This window comes from Canis aureus, chromosome 22 (genome assembly GCF_053574225.1).
Source record: "Canis aureus isolate CA01 chromosome 22, VMU_Caureus_v.1.0, whole genome shotgun sequence".
Lineage (NCBI taxonomy): Eukaryota > Metazoa > Chordata > Mammalia > Carnivora > Canidae > Canis > Canis aureus.
The window spans coordinates 39,925,853-39,952,436 of NC_135632.1; the positions used below are offsets into that span (position 1 = coordinate 39,925,853).

The window sequence follows — 26,584 nt, forward strand, 5'->3', positions numbered from 1 at the left end:
ACCAAGGAGGTGAAAGACCTGTACATTGGAAACTGTAAGACACTGCCAAAAGAAACTGAAGAAGACACAGTAAGTGAAAAAATATTCTGTGCTTATGAACTAGAAGACTTAATGTTGTTAAAATATCCATACTGCCCAAAGCAATCTACAGATTCAATGCGATTCCTATCAAAATCCCAATGGCATTTAAAAAAAAAAATAGAACAAACAATTCTAAAACCTGTATGGAACCACAAGAGACTCTGAATAACTAAAACAATCTTCAGAAAGAAGAACAAAGTTAGAAACATCATGTTCCCTGATTTCAAAGTATATCACAAAGTATAATTATCTAAACAGTATGGTATTGGCATAAAAAGAGATAAATAGATCAATGGAACAGAACAAAGTCCAGAAATAAATCCAAGCATATACAATCAATTTATAACAAAGGAGCCAAGAACATACAATAGGGAAAGGACAGTCTTTCCAATAAACAGTACTGGGAAAACTGGAAAGCCACGTGCAAGTGAATGAAACTAGACTACTCTATTACACCATACATAAAAATGAACTCAAAATGGATTAAAGACCTGAATGTAAGACCTGAAACCATAAAACGCCTAGAATAGGCAATAAGTTCCCTGACACTGGTCTCGATGATGAGTTTTCGGATCTGACACCAAAAGCAAGAGCAACAAAAGCAAAAATAAACAAGTGGGATGACTTCAAACTAAAAAGCTTCTGCACAACAAAGGAAACCATCAACCAAACAAAATGGCAACCTACTGAATGGGAGAAAGTATTTTCAAATCATGTATCTGGTTAGGGATTAATATCTAAAATATATAAAGAATTCATATAACTCAACAGCAAAAAAAAAAAAAAAAAAAACAATCCAACTTAAAAATGGGCAGAGCATGTGAAGGGACATTTTTCCAAAGACGATATACAGATGGTCAACAGGTACATGAAAAAATGTTCAACATCATTAGTCTTCTGGGAAGTACAAATAATCACAACCACAATATCACCTCACCTCACACCTACCAGAATGGCTATCATCAGGAAGGAAGGAAGGAAGGAAGGAAGGAAGGAAGGAAGGAAGGAAGGAAGGAAACACGTGTTAATAAGAATGTAGAGAAAAGGGAATCCTTGTTGGTGGCAATATAAATTGGTAACGCCATTAAAGAAAAAGGTTCCAAAAAAAACCTAAAAACACAACTTATCATATGATCCAGGAATTTCACTTCTGGATACTTATTCAAAGAAAACAAAAACAGTAACTGAAACAGATACAGGTACCCACATGTTTATTGCAGAATTACTTACAATGGCCAACATATGGAAACATCCTAAGTGTCCACCGATGAATGAATTAATAGATAAAGATGTGAGATATACATAGAGATATATATGTCTGCATGTAACATAATGTTTTCAGGGTGTTGTTTCAAATGGCAAGATTTCATTCTTTGTCATGGCTGAGTAATATTCCAGTGTGCGTATATGTATACACACACACACATATGTATAAAGAAACATATATACATATACACACATACAACATGGACTGACCTTGAGAACATTATGTTAAATGAAATAAGCCAAAGAGATATACTGTATGAAATAAGACAAAGAGATATATTGTATGATCTCACTTATATGTGGAATCTAAAAACAAAAATAAAAACCTCATAAATACAGAAAACAGGTGGTTGTCAGAGTTGGGGGGAACGGGTGAAGGGAGTCTAAAGTCACAAACTGGGCAGCCCCGGTGGCCCAGCGGTTCAGCGCCGCCTTCAGCCCGGGGTGTGATCCTGGAGACCCGGGGTTGAGTCCCACATCGGGCTCCCTGCATGGAGCCTGCTTCTCCCTCTGCCTGTGTCTCTGCCTCTCTCTCTCTCTCTGTGTCTCTCATGAATAAATAGATAAAATCTTTTTTAAAAAAAGTCACAAACTTAGTTATAAAATAAAATCATGATGATGTAATGTGCAGTATGGTGATAATCGTTAATAATACTGTATTGCATATTAGAAAGTTGCTAAAAGAGATCTTAAAATTCATCACAAGAAAAAAAGATTTCTTGTGACTCTGTGTGGTGACAGATGTGAACTAGATTTATTGTGTTGATCATTCTCAATATGTACAAATATTGAATTATGTTTTTCATCTGAAACTAATATAGTATATGTTAATTGTACCTCAGTAAGAAAAAAAAAAAATGAGTTGAGCCTTCCCTGAATAAACACAGACTGGCAAGGAAAGGAAAAACCATGTACTTAAAACCTGTGCTTGAAAAATACTAGCATGGGCAATCTGCATGCAAAGTAATTGGAACTATACCACTGAAAGAATTGTTACTTTTGGGATGCCGGAGTGGCTCAGTGGTTAAGCATCTGCCTTTGGCTCAGGGCGTGATTCCAGGGTCCCAGTATCAAGTCCCACATCAGGCTCCCTGCATGGAGCCTGCTTCTCCCTCTGCCTGTGTCTCTGCCTCTCTCTCTCTCTCTCTCTCTCTCTCTCATGAATAAATACATAAAATCTTTAAAACAAACAAACTTTTCTGAAACTAAATATCCTTCTTTTCCAACAAATATAGTGCATTAGGAAAAGTATTCAATTCTAAGCAACTCAAAACAGTTTAAAGATTTTACTATGAACTGGGCAAACAAGAAGGTACTCCAATTTAGTAACGGAGAAACTGAGGCCAGCTCAGTGAAATGGTCTGTGTAACTTCCTACAATGTTGACTGTCAGGACACCACTGTTGTGAGCTGGACTCCTGGCATGGAGCCCCATTGTGCCATCATTTGCTCAATACCAAGGCCATAAGCAAGTTCTCAGGCCCTTCAGCTGCAGAATGAGGAAATCAGACTCATTTGCTGAGGTCCCCTTAAACTTTAACATTATTGTTTCATATTCTATCAGAGTTCCGAAATATACTTTAAATGTCATTTAAAAAAAACAAGATTTGAAACTTCTTTATCAGAGAATCTAGCCTTACACTATAAAGATGAAAAAAAAAAAAAACCCTAGGAAAATCCAAGTTATAGAAGAGACAATCATAGGAGTGTCAATCTGTCAATCAAAGATTTCCAAATTTACAAAAATCATTCGCATGAAGAGCTTCCCTAGGACATTTAGGTGTTAATTTACATAACATTAATTTTGGGAAGGAAGACAGAAAAGGTAGTAAGTGCCACAGTCAAAAATAAAACTATTCAAAAGAAACTAAGTATCTCTGATATTGTGATGGAAATAAATGTACATCTGAGTCAACTCACCTATGAATTTTGAGAACAATTCCACAGTGTAAAAATGGCATGACAATAGGCTTATAAAAATCATCTCAGTTTTTTTTTTAAATCTGACATATAAAGTGCTTTGGTAAGGGGCATAAAAATTAAAAAGTTTTTTTTTAAAGAATCAAAAACTTCTCATATGAGAGGAAGAGGTAAGGAAAGAAGAGAAAGACCAAAATTCAAAACTCTAATCCCACAAAGAACATCAGAAAATTTATACTTGCAGAAAAGGAGCTAAATAGGGACGCCTGGTGGCACAGTGGTTGAGCATCTGCCTTCAGCTTGCGTCATGATCCCGGGGTCCTGGGATGGAGTCCCTCATCAGGCTCCCCAGAGGGAACCTGCTTCTCCCTCTGCCTGTGTCTCTGCCTCTCTCTGTGTCTGTCATGAATAAATAAAATCTTGAAAGAAAGGAAGGAAGGAAGGAAGGAAGGAAGGAAGGAAGGAAGGAAGGAAGGAAGGAAGGAAGAAAGAAAGAAAGAAAGAAAGAAAGAAAGAAAGAAAGAAAGAAAGAAAGAGGGAGGGAGGGAGGGAGGGAGGGAGGGAGGGAGGAAGGAAGGAAGGAAGGAAGGAAGGAAGGAAGGAAGGAAGGAAGGAAGAAAAGGGGCTAAATACATCTATCTTTCTATGCATTTTTTACAGCATCATTTCCCAAAAGGTCTTGTACACAGTCTCCAAAACAAGTTTCCAAGGGTAAAGTCAGTTCCATTACTGCTTACCACATTACCCTTGTATGAATTAGGATTGCACCCAGCTGCATGGAATAGAAACCCAACTATACGGGTTTCACCAAATCGGGCTTTACGTTTCTACCAGAACGAAGCCCAAAGATGAAGAGTTCAAGGTTGGTAGAGTAGCTCCATGAAGCCATCAAGCTGATTTGCAGCTCCCAGTACATGGCTTTTGTTTTTGTGGTGCAAGTTGGCTACAACTCCTAAAGGCAGGAGAAAGGTGGGCACTGGCAAAGATGTGTGTCAGCCTCCTTAAATTCTGTTTATAAAGAAACCAGTACCTTTCCTGGCAACCCTCACTCTGCAGAGACTTTTACATCTATCTCACTGGCCAGCACTGGGTCATGTCTGGTGGCAATGCAGCCTGGGAAGGGGAGACTTTTTAACTAGGTATGTTGCCACCTAGAGGACTATCAGAATTCCAAAAGAAACAAGACTAAATGTTTGCTTAGCAGTGTAAAAAGTCCATCCTATTTATCCTAGAAATCCAAAAATGCATATTTTTGATTTGAAGGGCTTTGAGACCCTGTAACAGTAAAGAAACCTGTTTCCCTTTTTTTTTTTTGTAAACACAGTACTTCTCAAACTGATTTGAACACTAAATGCCTTATTTCCTTTGAACGGCCTGTTGACACACCATTTGGCGCAACACATCTTGGGAAATACTGCTTTGGGAACTAAAAGAAGAAAAAAATCTACTCTTATGAAAGAGTCTGTTCTCAGAAAGGTAGAAGAAATAGGTTGTCTTTATTTTTTTTTTTAAGATTTTATTTATTTACTCATGAGAGACACAGAAAGAGAGGCAGAGACATAGGCAGAGGGAGAAGCAGGCTCCCTGTGGGGAACCCACTGTGGTACTTGATCCCAGGACCAGGAATCACAACCTGATCCAAAAGCAGATGCTCAACCACTGGGCCACCCAGGCATCCCGGAATAGGTTGCCTTTAAAACAGGGTGTTCTAGAAACAGAATGAGGTGATAACAGAATTCTACAACAGGATCTGATATGTTTTTACTTTCTCTTGGAAAGTCCCAATTCCAGTGAGAAGCTTTCCACTTTCCCTGGCCTTTAGAAGGTGGGCCATGCCTCATTTCCTCCTCATGACCCCTTCCCAACTCCTGGAACTCTCATTTCTTTATGTAATTCCCCTGCATTCTCACATGTTAGGCTCGCCTTTCAATGTCCATCCCAGAGTGGCTCCCAAAACATCACTCGGCTTTCTTCTCTCATGTTCTTGTCATACTACCCAAAGACTTGGGGGGTTAGCATTTATTTGAACCAACCCTTCCTGTGTATTTCATACTCAATCTTTCCCAGCCCAATTCTCTGATACCTCACGGCAGCTGCTGTTAATTAAACGCTGTTATAAATGCTGGTATTACTTCCAGGGAGAAATGTCCGTATTTTTAGAATTAAAACAGGAAAAAAAAAATACAATCAAAACATCATTTTTCATTTTGATACTAAAGCACTCGAAAGAAAGCCATTCATCATATCCAGTTCCATTAAAATATTCGTTTCTTTTCATTCAATTTGATGGTTTAAAAAAAATGGAGGGGGTAGGTTACAGTTTTCACATTTCCCAACACCATCCATTTCCACAGCGCACATAGAGATTACTTTGCCAAAAAATCCAATGCATCTCTTTTTCTGGAAGGGAAGTGAGAAAATGCCATCTTTTATTTCCTGAAGAAAAAAAAAATTAAATAGGTCAAATATATAAAACTTTCATGAAAAAAGGCAACACTTCATTTAAGCCATTAAAGGGAAATGTGTTTAAACTCCCCAGTGGAACTGCACGCTCTATATCGGGAAAGGATTATTCACTGCTGACTTTAAAGAACCATACATGGCTTATCACACCGCTTTATGAAGGCACTCAATGGAACTGAACCCCACAGGATCTTCTTATCCTTCTGTTTTTTAGAAACCAGGGGGAAAAAGCAATCAGAATATGCACTTCTCCAGTAGACTGGCCTCTAGAAAGTCAAAAGACCACATAACATTCAGATGCCATAAAAAGCCTTTTTGTGCCAAGGCCTGGCTATGAAGAGTGGCCATCCTCTTTAGAGGCTGTCATCGCTCACAAAAGAGAAGGCACAGCCAGCTCACTCCAAGTCAGAAATTTAGACAGCATCACTTCGGGTCCAGCAGAACACTTCCCAAATTGCTTCCAGAAAGAAGACTGGATCCTCCCAACCACCAGGGGAGCCATTCACTCCGATCATGCCTCTCACCCTCACCCCACACTTAGTCCCCCATGACCCCGGCCATTCCTTCCTGTAATGTCATACCCACATCCCCATCCTCCCACACCACCTTTTTACTGTACCCCTTAAAACCACCTTTCAGGGGATCCCTGGGTAGCGCAGCGGTTTGGCGCCTGCCTTTGGCCCAGGGCGCGCTCCTGGAGACCCGAGATCGAATCCCACGTCGGGCTCCTGGTGCATGGAGCTTGCTTCTCCCTCTGCCTATGTCTCTGCCTCTCTCTCTCTCTCTCTCTGTGACTTTCATAAATAAAAATTAAAAAAAAAAAAAAAAAAACACCTTTCACCCCAACCTCTCCTCCTGTCTTGGCTGACACTGGAACTTTTGACGGAAACCCAGCCTCTGCTTATTCCCCAGAGCAAAACAGCAGTCCTCCACCCCTGGGCACAACTTCCATCCACCTCTACGCATCATCAGAGAATTCCTTGAAGACCTTATCGAATGGCTCAATCTTCCTTGAGATACCAAGTGTAGCTGTCATTCTGAATGACCTGAGAATTCACCAGGCACATTGCTTGGTCAGTTCCTTGTCCTCCTTCTGTCACCTCCTTTTCTGTGTTACTGCTTCCTTCTCAAAGATCCATCCTGGACTTTCCTATCACCACTCAGAAATGCTCCACATCTGACAGTTCCCCCAGATGTCTCACCCCACTGTCCATTCATCCTCTATAAACTCCTCCCCCCTCAGATCTCTCTCACAGCTTCTCCCCCTTCAATCTACTCTCCCAGCTCACTTTTGGCTCCATTTTGCCAATCCATTTATTTTCTTCTTCTCTGACCATCCTCTGTCGTCACCTCTTTTCTCGTCCACCCTACATCAGCTGCCCCCTTGGCCAATGACCTCAACTCCCCTGCACTCTCATATACACCCACCCAGCCAAATTCTAGCCCCAGATCCCCCTACCCCCTCTACTCCCATTTCTCTCTCCAAGACACTCAATGCCAAGGAGAAAAATCACACATCCACTAAAGCTGATGTCTTAACAGATTCATGGTCTCCATTCTCAAGAGGACCTCAGAGCCACCTAGCAATCTGCTCAGCTCTTCCGCCAGTCCCCTCAAAAGCTATTTCAAACCTCCTCCTCTATTTTAGCTGAGCTTCAGAGACCATCACCTCCATCTCTCCCCACTGCACTCTCAAAAATGGACCTCACCTCCTACTTCACAGAGAATGAAGCAAGAATACTTTCAAACTTCCTGCTCACTCCCAGACTCACCTGTATCAGTATCCTTCCTGCTTTCTCCTACCTCAAACCAACATGCACCCCTGCTCAGGACTCTCCTGACTTCCCAGGCACCATTTCCACTCATTTCTCTCCTACATCCTCACACTTTCCTCTCTACCAGCTCATTCCCATCATCATTTTAACATGCCGACAGTCTACCATCTTGAAAAAAAAAAAAAATACTGCTTCAAACCTCCTACTCTATTACTCTTCTCTTTTTTACAGCAAGCAAGATCTCACTCCCCATCTTCACTCCCTACTCTACTAACTTTGGGCTCCTTTCCCAAAGCCCCAGAGAAATTCCCCTAGCCACAGTCACCAGCAAGTTCTTAGCTGCCAAACTCCAGAAACATATTTCAGACCATGCTTTACTTTGCTCCTCTGGAACATCGTCCCTCAGCTTCCTATAACCACACACACTCAGTTTTTCTTATATCTGGCTAACCAATCTTTCCCCCTTGCTGTACATCCCTGCTTTCAATCTCTACGTCTTCAACGTACATCAGGAAATCAACTTTGAACAGGGTTTCTCAGCCTTGGCAGTACTGACATTTGGGCTGCATAATTTGTTGTTGTGGGGGGCTGTTCTGTGCTGTCTAGACTGTTTAGCAGCATCCCTGGCGTCTACTCACTAGATGCCAGTCATGACAATCAAAAATGTCTCCAGACATCATTAAACTGGCATCACTCCCAGTTGAGAACTACTGACTTACAAGGTCACAACCAATATATTTTTTAAATGAAATGAAATAAAATAGAAACTATCAGAGTGTATCATCTAAGAAAGGATAAAGATCTTTCATGAAACTTTTGTTTATGTCTTGTTTGTATTACATGTGTACATGTGGGATATAAAATCTTTCTTTTTCTGGGTTCAGAATCAAAACTTTAAATTCACTGCCCTACAAGGTAGTGTCCTCAAGGCTCTGTTCCTTCCCCTTATAAATCATTCAGCAATACAAAAAGGCATAAAAAGGCACACAATAGGCACTTATGAAATCAGCACCTGCTCCAGAAAACAAAGCATTATCAACCAGATGCAAGACCCCCTGGCAACCACCCATCCCATCCCATACTCCCGGAAACCATAACTCTGTTTTAGCATTTCCCCCCTATCCCTACTATGTTTGGATGTGGGTCCTTAAACAACATATATAGTACAATTTTGCTCAGTTTAAAATGTTTTAAAAGAGCATCATGTCATATATACCTTTCTGCAACTTGCTTTTTTTTCTTTACATTATGTTTGAGAGATTCATCCACGTTGGTATGTGCTGTTTAAATGCATTCATTTTCACTGTATAGTATTCTGCTGAAAGACTATACCACAGTTTATTCACTTATTCATTCTTCAATTGATGGACACTTGGGCTGTCTTCATATTAATGGGCATATCAACAAGGCCACTCTAATCTTTTGTGTGCATATACTCTAGTACAAATGTGTAACAGATCCACTCGGGTATATGCTCAGGAGTAATTAAAGTAAAATCAGTAATTCTACTGCCCCCCTCTAGAGTATGCTCATCATTATTATTGCATAAAACATTATTTTCTATAGAGGTTATATTTGTCTGTACCTTCATCAGACTGGTATTAGTAATTTATCATTATAATGTGCCATAAATATCTTCTCCCATTCGGTGGGTCTTCTTCCCCTCCTTGGTGATCTTGTCCCCTCCCGTGGCCTCTGTTACCCTCTCTGTGGTGACCATATCTGCTCCATATCTACAAACCAGATCTCTTTTCTGGCCTCCAGATCTATGGGGCCAAATGCCTCCTGGCCATCTTTCCTGCCTGCAAGTATCTCAAACTCATTTGTCCCAAACTAATTCTGTTATCATCCCGCCTAGCCCTGAACCTCCTGCATTCTCTGGCACAGAGAAAAATACATCACCATACATTCTTATATCCAGTGATCCTTTTCTTCTCTTGTCTCAAACCTGTCTATCACCTAGTTCTGTCAATTCAACTTTCTCATTAACAAGGATTTTTTTTTCCACTGCTATCCATCTCCAGTATAAAATTACCTTATTTCTGAACACCATCTCTCAGTTGGATTGTATGTCATCGCCTCCTGGTTCCCAGCCTTTTGACCTCAATCTGTTCTTTAAAAAACAGCTAGTCTTAGGGACATCTGGATAGCTCAGTCAGCTGAGCATCAGATTCTTGATTTTGGCTCAGGTCATGGTCTCAGCCTCATGAGATCAAGCCCCTTGGCTCCGCACTCAGTGCAGGGTCTGTTTGGAATTCTCTCTCCCTCTCCCTTTGTCCCTCCTCCTGCTTGTGTTCTCTCTAAATAAGTAAATAAGTAAAATCTTAAAAAACAAAACAAAAAGCCAGCCAGCACTAGCAATCCCATTATTATTTACCTAAGGGAAATGAAAATATACACCTACCAAAAAAAAAAAAAAAAAAGACTCACATAAGAATGTGTATAGCACCTTTATTCATCAAAGTCAAAAACAAGAAACCACTCAAATATCCACCAACAAAAAATGGATGAATAACTATGGTTAATCCATAAAATGGAATACTCCTCAGTCATAAAAAGGAGCTACTACTTATAAATTCAATGATGTGGATGAGTTTCAAATTATTCTGACTGAAAGAAGCCAGACACAATAGAGCACCCACTGTGTGACACCATTTACATGAGATCCAAGAAAGACCTAACTGGAGATAAAACTCAGAAAGTGGCCTTCTCGAGGTGAGGGTTGGGTGGCTGAATAGAAAGGGATATGGAGGAACTTTCTAGGGTAATGGAGATGTCCTTTTTTAAGATTTTTTGTTTTATTTATTTATTTTAAAGAGAGAGAGTATGCAAGAAGGGGAAGGGCAAAGGGAAAGGAAGAGGATCTCAAGCAGATTCTAAGTATGCAGCCCAATGCACGGATTCATTCGATCCCACGACCCTAACATCATGACCGAATCGGAAATCAAGAGTTGGACACCCAACTGACTGAGCCACCCAGGAGCCCTGGTAATGGAGAGATTCAATATCTGATTTGGGGTGGTGGTAACATGAATGTACACAATTATCAAAGCTCATCAACCAAATTGGCCAATGACTAAGATCTGGCCATTTTACTGTATGTGATTATACCTCAAATAGATTTATTGATTTTTTGATTTATGTTTAAAGCTAACCAGAGTGAAATTGCTAAAATTAAAATCTAAGCAAGTTATTTCCCTGCTCAAGTTTTTTTCTGAGAATCCCATGACTACATGGCAAACGCCTTTGAAATGCCATATCTACTTACCTTCCAACATCCACCCTTATCCTTCTTCTCACACCTTTCCTCAGGGGCTATACCACTCTCACACTGAAGTTCTTATATTTTCCCAAGCAGATGATGTCCTCTTTCACCTCTGGACCCCTGTGATTAACCCTTGAAGTGGCCAACTCCTGTCTTTCAAGACCCGGTGTGGATGTTCCTTCCTGCAGGAAGTCTTCCCAATCTCCCCAACACTGCATCAGGGATGTCCCCTGGGTTCCTACAACATCCTGTGCTTACTGATACCATAACCCCCTTTACCCAGAAATGTACTTGTCCACCTGTTCCAGCAGAACATAAACCCCATGAGGACAGGGCCTACGAGCTACTCACTCTGGAGGTGCCCAGAGTTCCGTTCGTTTGATAGGTGAATGAAATACTCAAAAACTGTTTTCTCCTCCAGATAAACATACAAGGCCAGAAACTTACAATATCAATATTTAAGGAAAAATAACTTCAAAAAGAGAAAAAGGTAAATATTTTATAGTTAATACTTCAGTAACCACACAAACACAGGACATGGTATTATATCAAGACGTGCTGCAAACAAAAAGGGGAAAAAAGTAAAACAGATTCGGCTAGCTCTTATTCTAAAACTGAAGATAAAAGGAAACGAAGTCATCTTGGGTAAATAAATAAATCTCAGGAAAGGCATACTGAGCAAAGAGAAGACTCTGATGAATATGAAAGTGGTCACTTCTTCAGTTGATTTTAGGGCAGCTGAGAGTTAAGTCCAACAAACCTCTCTGAACTGTGTAAATTCCAACCAAAGCAGCAAGGAGCCAGCAATGATCTGGAAATGTACCAAAAGTTCAAAAGCATCAAGTCTAGACACCTCAAATTCCCCTGAGACGGATCTGGCAGCTTGCCTATGGCCAAGATCCCTGCTGACCCCAATTTCTCACTTTCCATCATCATTTTTTGGATGGATTACTAAGAAGTTAACTTTAAGAAAAGCAATTTCAGCCACCATCTTTCACATCTCAGGGGGGCACCACCCGTCCTTTGCAAGGGAAAGAAATGGACTAGCATTAAATCACAAGTGAAATGAATTCCTTAAATACCAGGAAGCAGAGACTATAAGTAAAGCTCTTCCTTTAGCACTTCTTGCTGCCAAATGAATTCCCAAAGCAAAAAAGTGCTGGCTGTATTTATTCAAGTGCTATCTGATTTGCCAGAACTTCTGAATATTCCAGAAGTATTATCAGCTGCTGGTTATCAGCAACGCTTCTCTTTCTTCCTCCTTCCTCCCAGTCAAGATCTTTGGCCCAATATTAAAAGTGACACATTTCCCTTTATAATTTCTTTTAAATTATAGATGCCTATGCCTCCTTAACACTCCTGGCCCCAATATCAATATCTGAGTGTGGTACCCTAAATCTTCAAAATGACACACTTACAGGGCAGGCCTATTTGTGAGGTAAAACTGAAAAGCAAAAACGGTGACAAACTAAAAAGTGGCCACCACTGTCATTCAAACATGCACTGTGTCACACAGTATCAAAGAGCAAATACACATCACAACTGGCTAACTCACAGTTTTGTTCCGTTTTCCATTTTTTTAATTGTGATTATTACATACATGTAACAAAATGTGCCATTTAACTATTTTTAGGTGTGCAATTAGGGGAAATTAGTTACACACGCACTGTTGCACAATCATCATTACTATATGCTTCCAAAACTTTTTTATCATCCCAAACAGCAATAACTCTCATTCCCCCTGTTCCCAGGCCACAGAAGCCTCTGGCCCACTCTCTGTCTATATGAATTTCATATAACTGCCATCATGCTATTTATCTTTTGTGACTGGCTTATTTAACTTAGTAGAGTTTTTCTAAGATTCATTCATGTTATAGCACATGTGAGAACTTCATTCCTTTGTGTGGTAAACAGAATTGCACTGTGTGGATACCACATTCTGTTCATCCATTCATCTGTGGGATTGATCCCTGATTTTTTTTCCACTTTGGTACTCTTGTGAATAATGCTCCAATGAACACCAGCATACAAGGGTCTGAAGGTCTGAATCTGTTTTTAATTCTTTTGAGTTTACACCTAGGAATGGAACTGCTGGGTCATGTAACACAATTTCTGATAAAGTCCATTTAATAGTTTAAAAGGAAAAAAATTTTTAATATTTTTCCTGATTATAAAAGTAATGCATGTTCATTGTGGAAAACTCTGAAAAACAATTATACTGCCCAAAGAAAACCACTGTTAGTATTTTAGAATAGTCCCTTCAAATCTTACTGTCTAGTTACATGCATACACACCATCAGACACACATGGATGTTTTACTTGAAATGAGCTTTTTTCCCCTTACCATTATATCAAGAGCATTAATTCCACTGTCATTAAATGTTCTTAAGAAACATCACTTAAGGAGTGTCTGAGTGGTTCAGTAGGTTAAGCATCTGCCTTCAGCTCAAGTCATGATTTCAGGGCTCTGGGATGAGCACCACATAGAGCTCTCTGCTCAGTGAGGGGGTCTGCTTCTCCTTCTGCCCCTCCCCCCACTCGTGCCTTTTTTTTTCCCCCCTCTCTCTCTCTCAAATAAATAAATAAAATCTTAAAAAAAAAAAAAAAAAAAAAAAAAAAAAAAACAGGGAACAAGCCACATTAACAAAGGAGACTCAGGAGTCACCTCAGGAAGAGAAGATTCCTCAAATTTCCCTCCCTTGCCAGTCAAGGGGGTGTCAAATTCCCACCACAGGACTTCTGGTCCAACATCACAGCCCCCAACCACAGGCACCAACAACCATGAGTCTCAGCATCACCAAAGACATGCTCAGGGGACACCATCTGAACCACAGCCTCCAAATGATGGTCAGTAGAAGACAAAGGATCCAGCCTTCAAGTCCATTAGTCCATGGAGCTTGGCCAGAACAGGATTTTGCTTTTTGCTTTTATTTTGGGTTTGGGGTTTTTTTTTTTTGTTTTTTGCTTGTATGTTTGGCCTTTTTTTTGTTTTGTTTTGAATTAAATGCCATTCTTTAAAACAGCAACAACAACACAAGAGCTTCTCATAAAAATCCATTATCTCTGGTTCCTCTTGAACTATCTGAGGATCACAACACTGGGTGCACACTCACCAACCACACGGCGACAACAGGCTAGGGCCGAGAGGCAGCTGCCTGTCACATGCACGTGTTCTGGTCTCCATGGTCCCACCTTCTCAAATGCTCAGGCCACGGAGGCAGGGGCAGCAGCCTTTGGCCACCGAGCTTGCAGTTTTTCTTACACCCTTGTTCCCCATGAGGGCCTGGGCCCTGCAAACCATTTGCGCTTGTGACCCTTGGCCTGAGATGAATAATGTGTTATGAACAAAAATACGGTCATTTTTCAAATGTCTGCAGGTCCTGCTGTGACTAATAAAACCCAAACTACTTAGAAGCATCACTCAATTCACACTTGCCATCAGGGATTTCCTGAGACAACAGACACTATTAAGTGCTATTAAACAGAGGGTGGGGACTCAAAATTTTCATTTAACTCTCAACAAAAAAAGATGAGAAACCTTTCAATTAAGAAATTTTTTCAGGGCACCTGGGTAGCTCAGTCAGTTAAGCATCTGCCTTTAGCACAGGTCATGATCTCAGGGTCCTGGGTTTGAGCCCCACATCAGGCTTCCTGCTTGGTAGGAAGTCTACTTCTCCCTCTCCCTCCGCCTGCCGCTTCCCTTGCTTGTGCTCTCTCTGTGTCAAATAAATGAATAAAATGCTTGTGCTCTCTCTCTATGTGTCAAATAAATGAATAAAATCTTTTTAAAAAATAACAATTTTTCCAAGTTTTTGGTTTGTTTTTGTTTTTACTTCCTACCGACCCTGTACAAAAAAACATCACCAGGCTTCCTACTCCTGTCACTGCCTCAGCCACCACAGGCAGGTGGAAGGAGCTGCTGGGTGGTTAGATACGGGGACACAGGCTAGACCACCTACAGTGGTAACAGCACCTCCCTTAAGCCTCTATCAAAGGACAGGGCATCAGCCTGGCTGAGGAGAAGAAACAGGAAGCAAGGATCCAAGTCAAGGGGCAATACAGTGCCATTTTTAGTAGGGCCTGGATTGGGTTTGGAGGTCCTGGGAGATCACCTAAGAGCTCTGAGGAACAACATACACTTTGGGAAGTTCACCAAGGATGGCGTGGAAGATGGCCTAGAAGAGGAGGAGCTGGGGTCAGGGAGGAGAGTAGGAGGAGGACTGTGGGAATCCAGGCCAGGCTGACCAAACTCAAAAGGCAGGGAAGGCAGTCACAGTGAGACGCTCAAGAGAGAATGAGACAACAGGAATGAAAATGAGTCACAGAATTTCTGGCTCCAGCAACTTGGTGGACGTCAGAGTCATCTGGGCAAGACAAGAAGCACGGGAGGGAGAGCAACAGGAGAAGGGCGAGAGTGAAGGGGAGACAGAGCCCAGGGCCCCGTGTGCCTGCTGAGTGTGGCGGATCTCAGCACAGCCTCGGCCAACTTTCCCGCCCCCATCCGTGGATCCAGGCTGTCCACCAGCACCTAGCACAGCACCAAAGCTTGGGGCACCTTCCTTCACCCTACTCACTCACCAAGGGCAGCATCACCGGCATCACTGAGAGTGAGACACTGAATGCTGTCTTCCTCACAAAGGCAGAAGCATGGCAGTTTGTTTTGAAGTAATCTCTACCCCCAACGTGGGGCTCGAGCTCACACCCTCAAGATGAAGAGTCACATGCTCCACCGACTGAGCCAGCCAGGCGCTCCCCTCCTGCTTATGGGCAGCTGTCCAAGTTCCCACTGCCAGATCCTGCACCAGCCTCAGAGGTCCCCTCCCAGCCCCTCTGCCTCTGGACATGCCACCTTCCCTCACTCAGATATTCTTTTGACAAACACTGCCCATTATGTGGACACAGGCCACGGTGTTAGGAGACATGGTGGAAGCCTAAAGACAAACGGTATGTGAAAGAAGCCCTCAAAAGAACCCAACAGGGCAGGGACAATTCATATATAAACCCTCTACATACTGAGCAGTGTGTGACAGACCAGAGGAGAGAAAACGGAATGTCTTGCAGTCATGTTCCCTAGAGGAGACTGACGTGGGGAATCCTGTGCAAACGAGTGCTTGAGAGAGTGCTGCTCTCAGGAGAACCTTGTAACAAGTGAGGGAAGCTGCATAAGAAAGGAAAAGATGGGGGTGGAGAATAGTCCAACCTCCTTGGATCCCACAGAGAGTTCTGGAGTGCAATGCCCTATAGGCTTTGTGCAGCCAGGACGCAAAGGGCTAGGTTTCACACCCCCCACCACTGACATCAACGATGACAGTCACTGGTTACGGGCCCCTCCAGGGTGGAGAGTGAGATACTGCCTCCCAGTCTTCTCTGGGCTAGGGCGCTCCTATCCGGCAAGGCAGGCTTCCGGTGAAACACCCAGGTGTGAGCCTTTAGCACTAAGTCTGCAGTAGCTGAAGACTGAAGACTGGGGGCAGTGGCCAGGGGAAGGACCATCCAGGCAGGGGGCCAGTAACATCTCTACAGAATCCATTCCAGAAGTCCATGAGAGCAACATGGAGGTAGGGTAAGAGAGAGGGGTCATTCTTCATTAAGAATCTTTCCATCGGGGCAGCCCCGGTGGCTCAGTGGTTTAGTGCCGCCTTCAGCCCAGGTCGTGATCCTGGAGACCCGGGATCGAGTCCCACATCGGGCTCCTTGCATGGAGCCTGTTTCTCCCTCTGCCTGTGTCTCTGTCTCTCTCTCTCTCTGTGTGTCTCTAATAAATAAATAAAATCTTTAAAAAAAAAAAAAAAGAATCTTTCCATCATGGGGCACCTGTGTGGTTCACTCAGTTAAGCGTCTGCCTTCAGCTCAGGTCATGATCCCAGGGTCCTGGGATCAAGCCCCACATCAGGCTCCATGCTCAGCAGGGAGTTTGCTTCTCCTTCTTCCCCTGCTCATGCTCTCTCTCTCTCTGTCTCTGGCTCAAATAAATAAATAAAATTAAAAGAAAAAAAAAGAAGGAGGAGGAGGAGGAAGAGGAGAAAATCTTTCCATCTTTTCACATCCCTGGAAACTGTCCAGATTAAAAAACACCTCCACAAGGTAGCTGAGCACCTCGGAAAAGCCTTAGGTATGGAGTACAACTTTATCACCCAGACTGAAGGCTCACCTCCCAAGCACTGGGTTTATCGTTCCCCGTCACAAACAACAGTGTGCAGTTCCACCTCCCTTCTGCCCAGCAGCTCTCTAGCCTCAGAGCAAACCTCCATGACCGCATTTGAGCAATAAATGGGCAGGCATCCTCAGCCATAGAAATGACAACATCCCTCCAATTTTTATGGTGCTTTTTATGCTCACTTTATAAAGTTTCATGTTTTACTTTCCAGATTTCATTGTGTGTTCTCAATGTGCCCCAGGAGTGTAGCTAAACAGTTTTAATTTTCCAAGAAGTATTTCTCTGCCTCTCTTTTCCACTAAAGCATGCCTAAGAAATTGGAAAAGGCCTCCAAAGCGAGTTTTCTGTGCAGCATGTACAATCTGGTCCAAGGCATCCAAGCAGGAATTAACCTAAGGAAGTTCTTCCAGCATAAGAGCTGAAGCCCCCACCACCTGTCTTCATGTATTTAGAGGATACATCTACGGCAATACAGAGCTGAATAAGCAAATTCCAAAGTAACAAGATTAACCTTGTAATAAAAAGCTATCTGATTCTTCAGGGTAGAGAGAGAAGGTAATTGGTAAGATGCCAGAGAAATTCTGAATCACCAACCAGGCCCAAAAGGAAATAAAATGCTCAAATCAATTAACTCATTAATTATGATTTACTCTTTGATTAAACTCACATATGAAGTTTCTGACAATACTAGGCTGTGTGGGAGGAGGGAAAGTGCTCCAGGTTGGTTTCTTAATCAATGCAAACCTGCCTCAACTGTCAGTCCTAAAATGGACACACCCATGATTTCATGAAGAAAAGCACCAATTGGGGCACCTGGCTGGCTCAGCCAGTAGAGTGTGTGACTCTTGATCCCAGGGTTCTGTGTTTGAGCCCCATATTGGGTGTAGAGATTACTTAAAAATAAAAATCTTTAAAAAAAAAAGGCACCTATCAACTGAAAAAAAAAACAAAACAAAACAGTAAATAAAGGTTAAAAGAGCAACAAGTGGGCAGCCTGGGTGGCTCAGTGGTTTAGCGCCGCCTTCAGCCCACGGCGTGATCCTGGAGACCCGAGATCGAGTCCCACGTCGGGCTCCCTGCCTGGAACCTGCTTCTCCCTCTGCCTGTGTCTTTGCCTCTCTCTCTCTCTTCTCTCTCTGTATAACATGAATAAATAAATAAAATATTTAATAAATAAATAATAAATAAATAAATAAATAAATAAATAAATAAATAAGCAACAAGTAACCTTGACAGGGTACCTTGCTGTACCAGAACTATGTGAGGAGCTAGATGCTTACAGTCCTCTCCATTCTCTTGAAAATACTGTGCAGTACAGGAAATATTAAAGAATACTGGATCCATACTTCATACCTCGGACACAAAAGTCCAGATTAAAGATTTAAAGTAAAATTCTGAAACTTCCAGCAGAAAATACAGACTACCTTTTTATCTAACCATAAAAGAAAATACTGAAATCCTGCCATATTAAAATGAAGAACTTCCTGACCTGAGATCCTATCTATAGATTGACTTGGTTTGAATCAGCGCTGGGAGCTGCTCTCAGTGAAAAATCTGAGTTGTCAGTTGTGCTGTGTGAAGTAGCGATCTCAGAGTTAGCAATTTTTTTGAAAGAGGTCTCAGTTGGGAAATCATACTTAGGTTTGCTTGTGTTGCTTTCCCAAGCATCTGAGATGGGCCTGCCAGGAGTGATAGCGGTTTCTGTCAGTGAATGGAGCAGCTGTCAGGAGTGGGAAGCATAATAAAGATAATGTAAAAATAAATAAGAATTTGTTTTTCAAAAGCATCACAAATAAAAAAAAATGACAAACTATGAACTAAGAAAAGATATCTCTGTAACACACATATACCCAACAAAGGGTAAGTATTCAGAATATATAGAGAACTCCTACAAACTAATGTGGAAAAGATAAATAACCTAATAAATAGGCAAAAACAGACAAGCTGGAATTTCACAAAAGGGAAGAGAAAATGACCATTAAAAATATAAAGAGCCTTTCTTTCCCATAATCAGGGATACACAGACTAAAGCACCAATGACATACTACTTATATCCACCAGCCTGGTAAAATGAAGAAATCTAACAACACCCAAACACCAAAAGGTGTAGAACAGTGAGAATGCTTACACTCACCTGGTAGACATTAAACTGGTGCATCCACTTTAAGGATACAACTATGGCAAAACAAGTTAACATTCTCTCATGAAATTGAGCATCCAAATACCCTAAAATCCCAAAATTCCACTTCTCTATATACATCATCAAGAAATTCTTGCACATGTGCACTGAGAGTCATGCACAAGCAGGTGCATAGTAGCAGCACTGCTCACAGCAGGAAAAGTTAAACAATCTAAATGCTCAGCACCAGGGCAGCCCCGGTGGCTCAGGGGTTTAGTGCCACCTTCGGCTCAGGGGGTGACCAGGGATCGAGTCCCATGTCGGGCTCCCTGCGTGGAGCCTGCTTCTCCCTCTGCCTGTGTCTCTGCCTCCCTCTCTCCCTCTCTCTCTCTCTCTCTCATGAATAAATAAATGTGTCTCTCATGAATAAATAAAATCTTAAAAAAAAAAGGGTAATTTAATAAATAAATAAATAAATACTCAGCACCAGGATAAATAATTGGTAGCATATTCACACAATGGAGTGTTATATACCTTTGAAAATGAATACACTGTAGTCATTAAGCACAACAGGGATAAATTTTCATTAGTGTAACGACTAAAGAAAAAAAAACATAACGGCAGAAAACTATATAGAACATATTTTTTTAAATATATACAAATGAAAATTAAATCGGGACACCTGGGTGGCTTAGTGGTTGAGCGTCTGTCTTCAGCTTAGGGCATGATCCTGGGGTCCAGGATTGAGTCCTACATCAGGCTCCCTGCAAGGAGCCTGCTTCTCCTTCTGCCCCTCTCCTTCTCTCTCATGAATAAAATCTTTTTTAAAAATGAAAACTAAATCATATTTTGTTTAGAGATATATATTTTTAAACACTTATTATAATCTATATTATTATTTATAAAAAGGCAAAGGAATGATGAACTCAAAATTCAGAAATTAAATGGTAACCTTAAAGGGGAGGGTTACTGATATGGAGAACACACAGGTAGATGAGCTACTAGTGGTTTTATTATCCTTCCTAGGTTGAGTGATGAGCCTATTCATTCTTCTTCTTATGTTTACAACATGTATATAATTGCATATATTCTTTTGTATAAACCAAATATTAGATTTTTAAAAGGTAAGAAAAAATGAGTTCATCTATTCATTCTGACAGCATAAAGTTACAAAAACGGGGGCGCCTGGGTGGCCCAGTCAGTTAAGCATCTGCCTTCTGCTCCGGTCATGATCCTGGGATCCTGGGTTCAATTCCAGCACATCTGGCTCCCTGCTTAGTGGGGAGTCTCCTTCTCCCTCTGTCCCTTCTCACCACTCCTGTGTACTCTCTCTCTGTTCTCTTTCTCTCAAATAAATAATTTTTTTTCAAAAACTTACAAAAATGAGGCACCTGAATGGTTCAGTCAGTTAAGCATCTGCTTTTGGCTCAGGTCATGATCCCAGGGTCCTAGGATGGAGCCCCTCGTAGGGCTCCCTGCTTAGTGATGAATCTGCTTCTCCTCTGCCCCTCCTTCTGCTCGCGCTTTCTCTCTCTCTCTCAAATAAATGAATAAAATATTTTTTAAAAATTTACAAAAATTAAAAAATAAAATAAAATTTACAAAAATCAAAATAATAAATGATTTTTTGATTACATTGAGTTAAGTATTATAATTCTCATTTTACTGATGAGGAAACAATTTTAGAAAGGTAGGGTAACTTTCATACATTAAGTTAGGTCAAAATGACAAAGCTGAGTTCTAAATTAACTTGAAAACCCATGCTTAAGGAGATTTTGCCATTTGTGATGATATGGATGGACCTAGAAGGTCTTATGCTAAGTGAAATAAGTCAGAGAAAGACAAATACCATATGATTTCACTCGTGTGGAATCTAAAAACCAACCAAACAAACATACAGACTCTTAAACATAGAGAACTAGTGGTTGCCAGAGGGGAAGCAGGGGTTGAGGGGGAAATGGGTGAAATAGGCAAAGAGGATTAAGAAACTTCGACTTATAAAATAACTAATGTCATGAAAATAACAAATGCAGTATACAGAACAGTCAATAATACTGTAATAACGTTTTATGGTGACTACACATATTGTGGTGAGCACTGAGTGATATATAGATAGAAATGTCAAATCAATATATTGTGCACCTGAAACTAATATAACATTGTATGTCAATTACACTTCAATAATTTTTAAAAATTGGATACTGTGGGGAAAAAAAACATGCTTTTAATAGTATGCTATCCTGTTAACGTTAACACCGGGGGGGGGGGGGGGGGATGAAAATAATTCACAAGATTCTGGAATCTCTGCCCAAAACCCCTTTGATGTGCAACTATTTCACAGAACTCCTCAGGCCTTCCATGAGTGGTGGGAAATAAACATTATTTATTCAGAATTTCTTAGCTCTAAAGTCATAAATTTATTTACATCTTCTTCTAGTAAGCAAAAATACAAAAAAACAAAATGCTTTAAAATTCAATGAGATTTGCAATGTATAGAAAACCTAAGACAAAGCATTTTATTTCATTTTGCACATGCAAATAAGGATGCTGGTACAAAATGAAAAAATCATGTTTTAATGTACAATAGGTGGGGTGAGAAACAGCTTTCCTCAGTGAAGCACATCTTCAAGTGATTCAGTACTTGGTTCCAGATCCTTCTTTTCCTTCTGGCTTTCAGCTGTAGGGTTTCTTTCACTTCCCCCAGGGAGCCCATGCTTGCTCTCATAGCTCTAGGTCTTAACTAGATGGTATATCCTCCAGAAAGAGTTCCCTGCACATATCACTGGGAGACAAGTCTGGACTCGTCCAGAGCCCTGGCTACACCATGAAAGCACTCACCATGCTACAGCCTAGCTGCCCACCCACTATGTCTCCTTCCCAGTCCCTCAGCTCCTAGGCAGGGCTCACCAACAACATGCCCCAGGAGACTTCTGGCCACTGTATGGCACAAGATCAGCGACTCTGAGAGAAGGAATGATCTTTTCCACTGTGTGAAATCCATTCACATAAAAGCATCACAGGGAACACAGAATAATGGGAAGAATGTGGCATCTGCAATCAGATGGACCTATATGAACATGTCCACTCTTCAATATCAGTTTGCCTGCCTAAAATTAGGAGAGTACTAGAACCTGCCTGCCTTGGAAGGTTATTAGCATTCATGGGATACCGTGTGTGAAAATGGGTCCCGAAGGCACCAAATCGGTGATCTTAAACTGTGGCTTGAGAACTGCCTGGGGGAAGGGGCCCACATTCTGGTTCAACTGGTCCAGCGTGGAACCTGGTGGTGCTGTTTTGGTAATATCTCCCCAGTCTTTCTAATGTGCAGGCACGTTCCAGAACTTCTGCATAGGACAGAGACAAGGAAGGAAATAGCACCCAGGGAGCCTTGCTGCGTCTAATTCTTGGCTGCCACACGTTATATCATTGAAGAATCGACCCCAGTGGAGTGGTATTGCCTCCCTATGATCGGGAAATGGTCATTCTTTCTCAACCCTCCTCTTTCTCCCCTTCAGGCATGTCATTCACCTTCACCAAAGATCTACTTTAAACTTTCAGACCAAGTCCCTAAACATAAATATGTTCAATGGGGTATATGAGAGAGACAGACAAACAGATGGAGAAGGAGGAGGAAGGGGCAAGGAAGGGAGGGAAGGAAGAACTGAGAAAAGCAAGACTCCTTTTTCAAACATCAGAGAATTTAGCTGCAAAGTCCCAGCTAATTCATTTACAGAAAAGGAAAAGAGCTGTTTCTAGCCAACGAGTCCTCTATTTCTAGCATGAACTCAGCCCAAAGGAAAGCCAACAACAGAAACGCTAGGACAGGGCTGAATTCATCCCTCTTTTAGGCCTCAAATGATTCAATGTTTCAGGTCCTATGCACTGGCCCTCTGACTTCTCACGCATGGTAACTCTCACTCACATGAGTCCAGAAAGGGAGCAGAAATGGGTCAAAAGAGATGGCTTGCCCTGGCCCAGATGCCAAAGATCGGGACGGGAACAGAATTAAATGGTCTCTAAGCCCCTTTAACTCTAAATGTCTACAAAGAGCCTTTGTGCATTGATAGCATTAGGCAGGAAAAGATAAAGAAGAACAATGTCCAAGCTCCACAAGGATGGCAAATGGATCTGACTTTTTCTCAATGATCAGGACAATTTTAAAGCCAACTGTCACAGCAATTAAAAAAAAAAAAATCAATGACTGAAAGATGTGATTACATGGATGAATCTCAAAATGTTATGTTGACTAGAAGAAGCCAGATACTAATGCTCTATACCTTGATGAGAGTTTGGGTGACAGGTGTATGCAGTTCTCAAAACTCAGCAAGTGCACATTTATGATTTATGCATTTCATTGTGAAATTTTACATCAAGAGAAAAAACTGCAAGTAACTTAATGGTATTTGTCAACAATATGCATGCTAAAATATTTATGAGGAAGTGCACCCATGTCGACATTTTACCATAAAATGTATAAAGAAAAAAATGGGTTGACGGATGTGTTGATGGAAAAATATGTAATAAAACACGTAGAACAGAATGTTAATCATAGAGTCCAGGTTACAGACATGTGGCAGTCACTGTACAATTCTCTCCACTTTCCTGTATGTTTGAAATTTTTCATGATAAAATGTTCAGGGGGCAGCAGGGAAAATGAGGCATGCAGGGGGTGGGAAAGATAAGCTAACTCCTAAGAAAAAGCCTAGAAGCCACTTAAACCCTTAAACTAAGGGTCTAAGGTAACTGTGAGTTGCTCAGACAAAAAGGAAAGAGAAAGATGGCAAAATCGAACATAACTGTAGTAATTTGGGAGACAACTACTCTATGACAGAGTGCATGGTAGACAATCACATATTATCTGATTTTACCACCCCAGTCTCCCGACAAGGTAGGCATATCCCTATTTTATAGATAAACAGACTGAAACTCAGAATGGTAGTCACTGTGGTTATACACTGGCCAGGATTTGAAAGAGACTTTTTTAAGCTTCAAAATTCCAATACTGCAAAGCATCATGAGCCCAGCACTTCTTCCATCATATCGAGAACAGTGCCAAGGGCATGGGCATGGCACAGTGGTCACTCCGACCCAGCATGCCACCTGTCACACAGTGGGCAGCCAAGCCACCCTCCTGTAACAGCATTGACGATTGCACTGGATCCCAGGCACTTACTTCTCCTCACAACCCTCACGAGTCTCTTATACTTAGTCCCCTACCCTCTGCTCTCATCACCAGGGGTTTATTTTTTATTACTATTATTTTTAAAGATTTTATTAATTTATTCATTCATGAGAGACAGAGAGAGAGGCAGAGACATAGGCAGCGGGAGTAGCAGGACCCTAGGATCACAACCTGAGCCAAAGGCAGATGCTCAACCACTAAGCCACCAGCTGCCCACCTCCCCCCACCAGGGGTTTAGCCATCACCTCTGTGTGTAAACCTTAGTCACAAACATTCCAAAGTGGCTCATTCAGCACAATCCAACAATGTTCCAGCCCATGCCTCCCCAACACAGACTCCCTTGCAGCTAGATTCTTCAAGCAGACACACATGCGAAACCAGAAAGGCAACAACAGGGGGTAACAGCCACAGGCTGGGTGTGTGATTCCTTGGAGCAGCTGCAGAACAGGGTTTAGTGTTTTGCTGGTACCAGGGCAGATGTGAGTTAGAACCACATTAGGGTAGGGAATGGGCTGGAGACAGGCTATGTGGTTGCTGAGCATGTGGCACCGAAGCTCTGTTTTCCCAGAAATACAGTCAAACTCCAGTGAATCCCCTGCTGCATAGGCTGCTTCAAAAGAATCTTCTGTCTGCAACTAAGATCCTATGTATGAGGTCTTCTAAGCAGCTCTGATCCCACCTGCTAAGTTATGCGCTACACAGTGGCCTGCTGGACAAAAAAACTTCCTAGCACAGATATGAGCTTCCCCCTTTCCATATCAGAGGAAGGACACAGAAGGACAACAAAAGTAGGGAGAACTGGGCAGCCCCGGTGGCGCAGCGGTTTAGCGCCGCCTGCAGCCCGGGGCGTGATCTGGAGACCCTGGATCGAGTCCCGCGTCAGGCTCTCTTCATGGAGCCTGCTTCTCCCTCTGCCTGTGTCTCTGCCTCTCTCTCTCTCTCTCCGCATCTCTATGAATAAATAAATAAAAAATCTTTAAAAAAAAAAAAAGTAGGGAGAACATATTACAGTCCATCACCTTCTATCAATAAATGCACAATCAAGCAGGAAAGCAAATCTAGAACAGCCTTTCAAATGTCCAGGCAAGAGGGACAAGAGAACACAAAGAAATGAAGGCCTTTCAAAGACCTCTGCATTAGACCCTGGATTTGGAATAAAGCAGGTCAGTTTTAGAGGCCATCACTGGCAGGCTAATCTCATTCAAAAACCATGTTGCTACAGTGGCCTGGGGACAGCACAATGATGTATGAAGACATACGCGTTTTTTTGTTTTTTGTTTTTTTTTTTTTTAATATCAGACCTTACACAGAGAAATAATTATTTTTGTTCCCTCCAAAAGAAATACCTTCAGAGGCTCCTGGCTGATTGTCATGACCCACACTCTTTAGCTCAGCTGAGACAAATCCATTTCCTCTGAACATGGTTATAAGATCTGGAAAGAGCCAAAAGCAACTCAGAGCCACGGGCAGAGGCCAAGGCGAGGGAGTTGAGCTGGCTAATACCATTTTTAGTCAAAAATGAGGTAAGACTAGGAAGCAGGCAGGCTTCTTTTTCGCGGCGGCTTGTAACTTATTCAGAAGGCAATTCCAAAAAAAGAGCTTCAAAATATTTTGAGCAGTGATAACACCATTGTGGAAAAGAATCTTGCCATTCTTGGATACACATATTTGGAAATTCCTGTTCAGAAAAGTACATCTTGAGAGTCACATTGTATAGAATGAGATTGAAGATCTGTTTCTTGGTTTGTTGCATAGACCCCAAACAAGAAGGAAAAAATTAAAACTCTGCTCTGAGGGGTGCTTAGCAGGCTCAGTCGGTTGAGTGTCTACCTTTGGCTCAGGTCATGATCCTGGGTCCTGGGATTGAGCCCTACGTGGGGTCCCTGCTTACCAGGAAGTCTGCTTCTCCCTCTCCCTCTGCAGCTCCCCCCTACTTGGGCTCTCTAATAAATCAATAAAACCTTTAAAAAACTGAACAAAAACTCTGCTTTGGTCTAGCCTCTGTGGCCATGGGCAAGGGTGTAGTAACTCTCATGCTGGCCTGAAATCCTGGGAACTGCAACATTAACTTAGAGCTAAAGAAAGGTTTGCCTATGAATAGCCAATTACCTGATTGACTTTAGCCCTGGCCTAATTTCTTCCCATAGTTAGTCTAGGTATTGCCATTTTACAGGGCTTAAGAGTGAATTATAACTAAATTTTTTAAGCAAATCACTTTTTCACTAACAATGGTATTGTATTTATTTGTTGTTTACTTGTTTTTAAAGGTTTTATTTATTTAATTGAGAGAGAGAGAGAGAGGGAGCATGGGTGGGGGGAGAGGCAGAGGGAGAGAGAGAAGCAGACTCCCCGCTGAG

General features: G+C 41.7%; 1 protein-coding gene across 2 annotated transcripts in view; it reads right to left on the reverse strand.

Moving 5' to 3' along the window:
* Nucleotides 1-26,584, reverse strand: part of OSBPL10 (oxysterol binding protein like 10) — a 295,297-nt gene that overhangs the window by 240,158 nt on the left and 28,555 nt on the right. The window lies entirely within an intron of this gene.